Here is a 12,563-nt window from a genome sequence, read left to right on the forward strand (position 1 = left end):
GCCAATACCGTTTTCATGATTTATTTTAATTTAATATTTCCCGAGATATTCAATTTGTTTATAAGCCAAAAAATTGTTTATAATTATAAAATATTTCTGAGGCCGCTTAAATACTACAGTTTCAATTTTGTAAAGTGCATTAGATAGTTAAGTACAGTGTCTTTTATACAAAAATCATAGTTAATTTTAGTATCACAATTATTGTGGTTATTATAGCGACTGTAAATTTTTAATTCAATTGTTGCTAAACTGTTCATTCAATTTTCATCGGCTTCTGGAAATATAATCTATACGAAAAGAGATTTTATACTACCAAGTTATTTAATTATTGATAAACAATTACTTATCTAAAATTTTATTTGAAAATTAAAGATTTTGTTGGAAATACCCGCATTTTCCGGGGAAAATTTTCGTCGAAGTAAATCAGAAAAAACACGTCTCTATGCAGAATTTAATTACGATGAATTTTTATTTGAGAGTTTTTGGTGTAAAGGTAAAATCTTTGGAGTTATAGAGCAAATATTGAAATAAACACGATTTTCGGGCGCCATTTTGTTTATAAAAAAAGTAGCACACTATTTGCGGACTTTGCATACCTATATTATTAAAATATATACAATCATAAGATTGGATTCCAGCAATAAAATTGCTGGTAAATAACTTTTCCTTGTGTTTTGCTAATTAGCCCAGAGTATAATATTTAACTTAGACATTCGACAAGAAAACAGTTTCAGAACCTTTTGGTTTCGGCTAGAGTTGTTTACGTAAATTTTTAAACTGTAAACTAACGTTTATGAAAGTGTTAGAATGCTTAAAAGGTTTTGACGGGTATTTAAGGCATCCGTGATTGAATGTTATATCGAGTAGAGAACGTACGTGTTTATCGTCTAGACGTGATTCTACTTATAAAGGTCGATGGGTACTCCGGTAATAACCCAAACTTCTATCAATCATAATAATTGGGTAATTGCGACCAATCCAACAATCAAGACCCACAAAAGTAACAAAAGAAAATTGACCAATTATCTTTTGACATTGACGTATTGCCATTGATGTTCCAGGAATGTTTTTCACGGGATTTAACTAACATATTTTCGTAGGTAATGGTTGTTTATGACCAAAATTACATTTCTCGTAAGTATTCTCTTGGAATCTAAATTTAAACCACCTGTTTTGGCATCCAATCTATTTTTGTGTCTACGGTAGACTTGGACTTGTGCGGGATTGCCTAAGGGTTAAATATTTAATTCGCCAACACAGTTATTTACGAGCTATTTTTTTCTACGGTTGACCGATACTTTAAATATTTTATTTATTTATATAACGTAGAACAAGAAGTAGAAATGAAATTGCGAGAAGAACAAACGGCATTTATACCAGAAAGAGAGACAAATGACAAAGGTAATATTATACACTAAGCATCAAAATTAACGCACCACCTTAAAAATGGGACATTTTTGATGTCTCGTATTTCCTAAACCTGTTGTCCGATTTTAGTGATTTTTTTAATATGTTATAGCTTTATTCTTCAAGTATATCGACGTAATAATATTGTTGCTAAACAGATAAGTGTCATTGTATACCGGGTGTAAGAATGATAGTGTGTTTTTTCCTCAAAGTTTGGAACACCCTGTGGAATATTCTAGCGTATATAAAACATTGAAATTAAAACTCAACTGTAGCTTTAGGCATTCTTAACATTTTGCTTTTTGATTCAATCGCTTACGTTGGATGATAAAAAAGTTAGGTATGTACTTTAACAACTAGCAAAGTTCTTCATCAATACAGGGTGTTTCTAAATAAGTGCGACAAACTTTAACGGGTAATTCTGCATGAAAAAATAATGACCATTTGCTTCATAAACATATGTCTGCAAATGCTTCGTTTCCGAGATTCGGGATGTTGAATTTTTTCTTACAAACTGAAGATTTATTTATTGCTCTAAAATCGGTTGAGATATGCAATTGAAATTTGGTAGGTTTTAAGAGGTAGTTATTACGCATTTTTTGGCATACAATTTATATTCACCATTGGCGTGCATACGGGTAGACCCCAAACCGTAGTGAGCAAACCCTTAGGGCTTGCTTACTACGGAGACCAAAGGATGGCATCTTAGCCTAGAGCGTGGTATCGTACCCTTCATATTCGTGAATTCCCGCATTTAAAATAATGTATTTATTTTACCTGGCGATCGAAACTATATTATCGATCGCTATGTAAAAGAAATGCATTATTTTGAATGTCAGAATTCACAAATATGGAGAGTAGTATACTATGCTCTAGGCTAGGATACCATCCTTTGGTCTCCGTAGTGAGCATACGCTTAGGTACAGCAAATACGCTGAGAGATTGAAAGAGGAGTGAGACATAAGAATATGTAATGTCAGTGGCGTACTGAGCATGGTTCCGCGGGTTCCGCGGAACCAGGGCCCGGGCCCCGCAGGGGCCCACTCTAACTCGTTTTTTGCTTCTTTTGTTTCTAATTTGATGAGGACATCTTGAACTGCACAAGTACACAGTAGGAAATGTAACTGCTTAATAAATTTTAACTTTTGTGAAGGTACTAACTAAAAACGGAGAATACCTGTTCATAAAAAAAATGAGAACAAAATTTATTAAGAAATACAGGGAACGCTTTTGTTCCTTACTCGTTTTACCTGCTGACCGAAGCCCTTGTCTCAACACTTGTTTTAAGACTAACCGCCGGTGCCTGCCTACACGTGCTAACTCAAACACTTGTATTTTTTATATCAGCACGATCTATGAATAAGTTGTAGGTAAACTACAAAGTTGCAGAAATTTGGAAACTGATCAATGCAACTTTTATACGGTGGGTCATAAAAATAATCCCAGTATAATATCCAATAATAATATATCTAATAAAGATATGTCAGGTTCAAATTACTTATTTCTTAAAATGCTGTAGTTTAATGGGCTTAAACGAGTCACTTATCGAGAGTGTTTATCCAAATTGCATATTTTGCACATTCTGCACAGCCATATTTTATACAACCAATTTTTATCTTCATGAAAACAAAAAGTCCAAAATATTCACAATAGTAAAACCTATACTGTTTTACTAGTTGAGATTTTTGGTATCGCCAATAATTTTTAAGTTATTTGAAAAAAAAAATTTAATTTAAAACCAATTTTTTTTCAAAAATGAGCACTTTGAACCAATAAAACTTACATATCATATAAACAATACATAAGTCAAGTAATTTGTGGAGCGGTTACGATTATTTCATTTGGGATGCTAATTAGGGGGTGATTTTTACGATTTTTTTACAAAAAAAAAGGAACCAACTTTCTTTTGAGCGGTACATACTTAATATTGATGCTAGAAACTAAGAAAAAACAAAAATAAAGCTTTTTAAAAAACTTAAAAAAGTTGTGATGAGTTTTTCCCGAAAAGTGCTTCATTGTTGGGTATTTTACGTTGAAATATTCGATTTGGAATTTGACGAATAAGAACCTACTTTTCATTACCTTCAACTCTGCTCCTCCTGGATCTACAGACTTCGTATATACACCATTTTTTTCACTTTTTTATAAGCTATATTTTTACTAAGCATACTTTTTTTGATATAATACTTACTTTTTGAGTTATTTGCGAAAAACCATCTCAAAACGTTTTTTTTTTGTTGAAAAATTAACATATTCGAAAATAACACGAAAAGTATTGACTTAGTGAAAAAAAACTCTATAGAATTAAATTTGCTTAGAATTAGTCAGTTCATCAAATTCCGGACTTATTTTGAACGTATGTTTTTCACCCCCGAGAAGGGGTGAAAGTCACCCCAGGGCAAAAGCACACATCGGCATAATAGGTATCACTTTTTTTTTGTTTTACGTGTTAGCTATGTGTATGCCAAATTTCATCTTAATCCGAGCGGTTCTTTAAAATTTACAGCAAAAACTGTGAGTAAATGGACTATTAATTAGCTTGAAATTTTATAAATATATGATACAGTTTATAATATATGACGTATTGATTTATATTTAATGTTTATAAAAAACTTTTGATATACAATGTGTGTTTTAATTGGGCGGGCGCCGCGGGCGGGCCCGCATCCCAACCGGAACCAGGGCCCGCTAATCTATCGGTACGCCACTGTGTAATGTACAGTATATAAACGAATGGACACACAGTATATAAACAGAAAAAAATAATGGAATAACCGCATAAGCAGAATCGGGGAGACACGTGTGGTAAAAACAGCACGAGATAAATCACCAATCGGTAGAAGAAGTATCGGCCTACCACGCAAAAGATGGAGTGACAACCTTCCATAGAGGTATCAATCCGCCAATGAACAAGCAGAATTGCTTATAAATAGGAAGAAGAAGTAGAAGAAAATTCAAAAGAAAAAATCAATATAATTAGAAATAATTACAATAATTATATATCACATAAATATGTATTTGTGATACTGTGAAGATAATATTTCTTATGATAAGTGATACAATTCATTATAAAAAAATTAATAACCGATTTAAAATACAGTGCGTCCATAAAGTAACGCATAAATTAATTATTTCGTAAACCAGTGACGTTAAGGAAAAATCCCGAAACAGGTCGATTTGTATTTTTAAATTACGATTCTTTGGCATATACAGGGTGTCCAGAAACTCTACCGACAAACGAAGACAGAAGATTATTCAGATAATTTTAAGACAATTTAACCCAATTCGAATATGCTTCCTAAGGGAGCTGGAGCTCTTTGAAGATGGCGTCTTGCCATCTATTCTATCCAAATTGCAAATATTCTATGCAAATCTATTCCATCCAGTTCGAATTTTTAGTACCGGTCATAGGCGTCCGTTTTGGGTAGGGCAACGGTTATTTTATCGCATAACTTTTTTGTCTTTAATTTTAAGCATTTTTGACTCTGAATTATTAAATTGTGAGGTATTCTAGTACTAAAAGTTACTCTTGCTTTAAGTCGATAGGATACACCGTTTTCTAGAAAAATCGATTTGAAAATTTTTCGTTCTTTGAATTTCAAAAAAAAATTTCAAAAAAAATCTGTTTAGAAAGACGAAAACTGGTACATTTATTTATATTCCAGAGATGAATCGATTTCATTAATTGCGAATTTCGAATACCGGTCATAGGCGCCCGTTTTGGGTAGGTCAACAGATATTTTATAGCATAACTTTTTTGTCTTTAATTTTTAAACATCTGTGACACTAGATTATTAGATTATGAGGTATTCAAGTACTAAAAGTTACTCTTGCTTTAAGTTAATAAAATACATCGTTTTTTTTTTGAAAAATTTTTAAATTTTTTTTCAATTTCCATAAACGAAAAACTTTCAAATCGATTTTTCTAGAAAACGGTGTGTCCTACCGACTTAAAGCAAGAGTACCTTTTAGTACTAGAATACCTCACAATTTAATAATCCAGTGTCAAAAATGCTTAACAGTTAAAGACAAAAAAGTTATGCTATAAAATAACCGTTACCCTACCCAAAACGGACGCCTATGACCGGTACTAGAAATTCACAATGGATGGAATCGATTCATTTCTGGAAAGTAAATATGCATATCAATTTTCGTTTTTCCAAATAGAAGCGTTCTGGAGGTATTTAAGAAAAACTAATTACATGACGCCATCTTCAAAGAGCTCTAGCTCCCTTAGGAAGCATTTTCGGACTAGGTGAATTGGGTTAAATTGTCTTAAAATTACCTGAAGAATTTCATGTCTTCGTTTGTCGGTAGAGTTTCTGGACACCCTGTATATCATACTAGTCACGTCATCCATCTAGGCGTGATGACTGATGACGTACTCGACGATTTTTTTAAAATGGGAATAGGGGTCATGTGATAGCTCATTTGAAAGTTTATTCAATTCCCTATTCACTAATATAAACATTAACCTAGTTATTTATACAGAGTGTCCAAAAAATATTTTTTTAAATTAAATTAATTGACACAAATAGATGAATGTATGTAATTTATTTAATTCGAAATGCATTTTACGTCTATCAGAAAACAAAACAAAAATATTAAAAAATAAACATTGATTTTCGCTTAAACCAAATGTTCAAACTGCTAAGAAGCAGGTGGGTGGCAGCTTTAACATTGAATGTAAGCGAAAAACAATAATTATTTTGTAAAATAAACATTTTTTTGCTGTTATCTGACAACAGTAAAATGTATTTTGAATTAAATAAATTAAATACATTCTTCTTTTTTTGTTTGTTTATTAGACAATCTGTTATAACATATAACAATAGGCACATTTTATGTGAGAAATAATGAATGACATGAAGAGATTGTGACCAGCGCCACACATCTCTATAGAGATAATATTAAATTACTGTATTAATATTACCTTAGCTACTGTAACAATATTAATGTCTTTGTGGTAAATCTAATGTTGTCTGTCTCTTTAACCGTTTTGTTTCCTGACTGTTGTCTAACAAATTAATTGCAAGCACATTCGCGCGGCTTTCAAGACGTACGATGTATTTTGCACTTAACTCCACTATCACTTCACTGATGGTTTTAGTTTCCAGATCATTGTCAATATCCCTGTTAGTAACAAACCACGGAGCATCGATTATTGAACGTAACACCTTGGACTGGAATCTCTCAATTATGAATACATTCGACTTGGTTGCTGTTCCCCAGAGCTGCAGACCATATGCCCAGACTGATTTGAATATTGTGTTGTAGACTAGCAGTTTATTTCTTGCCGTGAGCTTAGACTTACGCCCTAGAAGCCAATAATGCTTACTAAATTTTATGCCCAGTTGTTTCCGTTTGTTCCATATATGGGTTCTCCAGGTTAATCCCCTGTCCAAGTGCATGTCCAGATATTTTACAGAGGTAACTGAGGGAATTACCTTATTATTTATTGTTACTGTAGGTGATTCACCGTGACATTTTGTAAAAACAATATGGTTTGATTTTTGTTCATTCAATTTAATTCTCCAATTTTGTGCCCATGTATTTATTTGATTTAATACTCTCTGGAGTTTTGCAGCAGCTTCGACGGGATTTTTGTGTACTGCTAGGATTGCAGTATCGTCTGCAAAGGTGGTGGTCGTTGTATCACGATTTGTGGGTAAGTCGGCTGTGTAAATCAGATACAGTTGTGGTCCCAGAACGCTTCCTTGCGGTACCCCTGATCTGATGGGATATAGTTTTGTATGGGCTGACTCAAACTTCACTCGAAAGTATCTTCCTGATATATACGACTTAAGGAGTGTATATAGTTCCTCTCACAAACCATATATACTCATAGACGTTTCACGTAAATTGTCAAGGTCAAGACAGCAAATTAGTTACCATTCCAATCCAGAGATGCCGCTGTCAGTCAATTCTCTTGTCATATTTAACAACTGACAGTTGACAATTAAATTAATTTGTTATTTACTTTTTATTTTACAGTTTGTGGCTTAATTATTTTATTATAGTGGTGTTACGGTTTTAATTAGGTTTAATCACAATTTTAATCAATTGTATTAACCTCTTCCCCGTTTTTATGAGTAGAATTTTTAGTTTACATTGATCATCCCGTGTTGTGTTTCTCCACATTTAAAAAAACAATATATTAGATCCTGAAACAGTTTATTCCAATAGACAAGTGTGTCATCAACATTTCGGGCCTATATATTTTTGGAAGTTTTTAAAAGATTATAAGGTAATATTTATCTAAACAATCATCCTACAAGATTCTTTAAAAAATTTTCATTCAACTCAATATTACACATCAGTGCCTCAGTGCTTTCATTTGACACATGGCAGTAGTGTTTAGCATTTTGAAAACAAACTGGAATATTTGAAGTTTTCAGTAAAATATTGAATAAAACATTGAATTGTCTTTCTGTTGTTTTAATTTCCTGCGAAATTTCATCAAAAATCACGCAAAATTTATAATTTGAAATTCCAACGTAACTAAAATTTGTCAATTTAGTTCCCATTCCAATCAAGAGATGGCGTTAATTCGATCCGAAAGATTAACATGGTCGTGAAACGTCTATGAGTATGTATGGTTTGTGGTTCCTCTGGTAAGTCCTTTTTCAGTTTATACAACAGTCCTTGATGCCAAACTTTATCAAAAGCCTGGCTAACATCGAGGAATGCTGCTGAACAGTAACTTTTTTCTTCAAATGTTTTATTTATAACGTTGACCACTCTGTGAACTTGTTCGACGGTACCATGCTCTTTCCTAAAGCTAAATTGGTGGCCGGGTATCATATTTCTGTCTGTTAGTATTTGTAGAAGTCTTTTTTCTATTATTTTTTCCATGATCTTAGACATTACTGGCATTAAACTAATTGGTCGATATGAAGTGGGCTCATTTGGAGGTTTTCCTGATTTTTGTATAAGGATAATTTCCGTAATTTTCCATTGGATTGGGAAGTGTTTTAGCCTTAGTATGGCATTACACAATTGAGTTAGCATTTTAATTGCTTTGGTAGGTAGATTTTTAATTACCTCACCTGTGATTAAGTCATAGCCAGGTGCTTTCTTTTTTATTAGATTATTGTTGATTATGTTTTGAACTTCTTTGGGTGAAACGTGTAGTATGTTTTCTCCTGTCGGGGTTTGGTTCTGTAGGAAATTGTAGATTTCTTGATCGTTATTTGTTGCAGCAGCTGGTATAGGTTTGAAAACTTCTTCTAGGTATTCGCCGAAAGTTTCTGCCTTTTCATTGTTTGTTCTGGCCCATGTTCCGTTGAATTTTCTAATTGGTGGGATATGACGATGTTGCTGTTTTAATTTTTTTGTAGCCTTCCATAGCGCATAATCGCTGGCATCTGACGGCGTTAAATTTTCTAGGTATTCTTGAACGCTGTTATTTTTTAGTTGTTTTAGTTCCTTCAATTGTCGTACTGCTCTATTGAGCCTTAACTTGTCATCTGGATGTCTAGTTTGCTTCCAAGTTCTACTCAGATACCTTTTTTCAATTATTTTTTCTCTGACATTTATTGGACAATTAATTTTTTGTTTTGCTTTTGTTGGTGGAGGTGTTGATTTCCATGCAGCTTCCTGAATCTTTGTTGTGTAATTTTGGATTTCTTTTTCTAGTTCATCTGGTGACTTTAGTGATACGTTTAGTTCAATATTTGCTTCAACCCTTTCTCTGAAAGCTTGCCAGTTGGTTTTGTAATTGTGCAACTTGGGCAGAGGCTCTTTTTCTTTAATTCCTGAATGTACAGTTGCTACTACAGGAGTATGATCAGACTCTATATCAAAATTTGATTCGATACTTAGATATCCCCTTGAGAACCCTTTTGTAACAAAGAAATCTAAACAGTCGGGAACTTTCTGCGGGTCAGATGGCCAGTATGTAGGCTGATACGTAGACAAATGGTCCAAGTGTTGTTCTGATATGATTTGATGTAGTACCCTGCCTCTTCCAGGAGCGCACAGTCTTGAACCCCAACTAGTATGTTTGGCGTTATAGTCTCCACCTGCCAGGAAACGGTTACCAAGTTGGTTAAAGAGATTACTTAAAGAATTTTTGTTTGCTCTATAATTTGTTGGGCAGTATACAGCAGCTATCGAGATTGGTTCGATCCAATCTTCTATTTCAATGGAGACTGCTTGTAGATCTGGTTGTTCAATCTTTTCTAAAATATGGTGTTTTATACCCTTTCTAATTATTATAGCTGCTCCAGCACTGGCTCTTCTTGCTGCGTCTGGATGGGCAGCATTGTACATTAAATAGTTGGATATTCTAAAACTATTTTCTGATGTTAAGTGAGATTCAGATATTAGAATTATATCTAGGTTGTGAAATTTTAAAAATGCCTCAATTTCATTCTTCCGATTTATGACCCCATTGGCGTTCCATTCTTTTTTTTGTCTCAATTAATTTAATTTAAAAAATATTTTTTTAACACCCTGTATAAATAATTACGTTAATGTTTATATCAGTGGATAGAGAATTGAATACCCTTTCAAATGAGCTATCACATGACCACTATTCTCATTAAAAAAATCATCGATTGCGTCATTACGGCCAGATGGATGACGTCACTAGTATGATATATACCACTAGTTTCGTGATTTTTCCTTAAAGTCGCCGGTTTACGAAGTAATGAATTTATGCGTTACTTTATGGACTCACTGTATAAAAGACATAAATCATTCAGACAAAAAAAACATGTCCCTTCAAATAATTTAGCATCGTTATATTTTGTTTCTGCGATGTTTAAATTTTTAAGCAGTATGATAACACACATAAACATATATTATATAGCGAATTGTTTATGAGCTTTTTTAAAAATTACCCAAACATACCATCTTATCTGTCCAAGGGAAAGCTGAAGAATATTAAAGTTTTTAACTGTCATTAAATAAACAAGTCGTACAGTGTCCTATGTAATTTATTTGGTGTACGTAATACTTATGCAAAATAAAGAGGTACATAATTTAAAAAATATTATCAAGTACTGATGATATCTAGTTAATAAAGTGGAAAATATGACATTACAATTTAACAACACTCTTTTGAAAAAATTACGATAATCAACTATCAACAAGAGTATATTAACAAGTATGTTTTATTAATTAAATATCAAATAGACTTTGTATTCTGCAAAACTAAATACTTACTTAGATTGTAACGACGAATTTCACCCTGTAGGAATAATGTAAATAGAATTGATAAGATGTTGCCATGTCATGGAAGGGGATGATAACGTGTCACAAAATTGCTGCTCAGTACGGAAGATATATGCGGATGGGTCTTAGTGGGGTGTTACTGATATTCTCTTATTAGCTTAGAAATAGATCAAAATAGGAAAGTCAAACAGAAATAAAATATTGGGCGCCACTGGTTTCCAAAATTGGGAACCAAACATATACAAAAATAGAAACATTAAAAAAGGTAGCTCAAATCAAAAATTTACAAAAACATAGTCATTACAAAATCATATACTTTTATAGTCTGGGCTGATTATCGGAGAATAGGCATTTTTGGGAAAAGTTATTTACCAGCAATTTTATTGCTGGAATCGAAGCTTATGATTATATATAATAATAATATAGGTATGCAAAGCCCGCAGATAGTGTGCTACTTTTTTTATAAACAAAATGGCGCCCGAAAATCGTGTTTTTTTTTCAATTATTGCTCTATAACTCCGAAGATTTTAACTTTACAACAAAAACACTAAAATAAAAATTCACCGCAATTAAATTCTGCATCGTGATATGTTTTTCCCGATCTGCTCCGACGAAAATTTTCCTCGGAAAATGCGGGTTTTCCCAACAAAATCTTTAATTTTCAAATAAAGTTTTAGATAAGTAATTATCTACCACTAATTAAATAATTTGGTAACTTAAAAGCCTTCTTGGTTTAGATTATAGTTCCAGAAGCTAGTGAAAATTGAACGAATATTTTAGCAACAATTCAACTGTTAATTATTAATAATTTACGGTCGCAATAATAACCAAAATAATTATGATACACTGATCAAACTTTGAAATTTATAAAGATGAGATGCCTATTTAACATTTTGTCGACAAAATATAAATTTTTTATTTTTTTGCATAATCTTTAAATGTTAAAAAAATAGTTATAAACAAATTAACGTTTCTCAGAAAGTTTTTATTATATTCTAATTTTAAAAAATAGTTAAAATGCGTATTTCAAATATCTTGAAAATGAATGCTTTAAAACTTTTTTGCAACCATTTGCAAAAAAGTTATGAAACAGCAAAGTAAACATACGATTACTACGTTGTTTATATATATTTTTAATTCTTTCAAAGCTTAAAAGTGAGTTTGAAGTACAAGCTAATTATTTACAAAAAATATCGATTATTAGTTTAATGGTTATATTTTAATTAAAGATTGTAAATATATTTTTTTGTAATTTACACGCGCGAAAGTAGACTAATACAGTACTGTAGCTAAAATTTTCACTCGAAGCGACGACCGCCCGCGCGACGTACACTTAATAAATAAAATTATAGTATATGTATGCTGCGTGTCAGTCGCTTCGAGTGAACATTTTAGCTCCGGCTCTGTATCAAGCCTACTTTCGCGCTAAAAATTACAAAAAAAAGTATTTTTAATCTTTGATTAAAATATAACCGTTGAACTAATATTTAATATTCTTTGTGAGTAATTAGATTGAACCACAGACTCACTTTTAAGCTTTGAAACAATTAAAACAAATTATAAACAACGGAGCAATCGTATATTTATTTTGCTGTTTCATAACTTTTTTGCAAATGGTTGGAAATTTTTTTTAAAGCATTCATTTTCAAGACCTTTGAAATGCTCATTTTAAGTATTTTTGAAAATTAGAATATAATAAACAATTTCTGAGAAATGTTAATTTGTTTATAGCTATTTTTTTAAACATTTAAAGATTATGCAAAAAAATGGAAAATTTATATTTCGTCGACAAAATATTAAATAGGCATCAAAAGTAGCACACTATCTGCGGACTTTGCATACCTATTATATTATTAATATATAGGATCTTATAATTCGATTCCAGCAATAAAATTGCTGGTAAATAACTTTTCCATGAATTTTGCTAATTAGCCCAGAGTATTACATGAATGCAAATATAGCGTAACTTAACTTAT

Source organism: Diabrotica virgifera, chromosome 6 (genome assembly GCF_917563875.1).
Source record: "Diabrotica virgifera virgifera chromosome 6, PGI_DIABVI_V3a".
Taxonomy (NCBI): Eukaryota; Metazoa; Arthropoda; class Insecta; order Coleoptera; family Chrysomelidae; genus Diabrotica; species Diabrotica virgifera.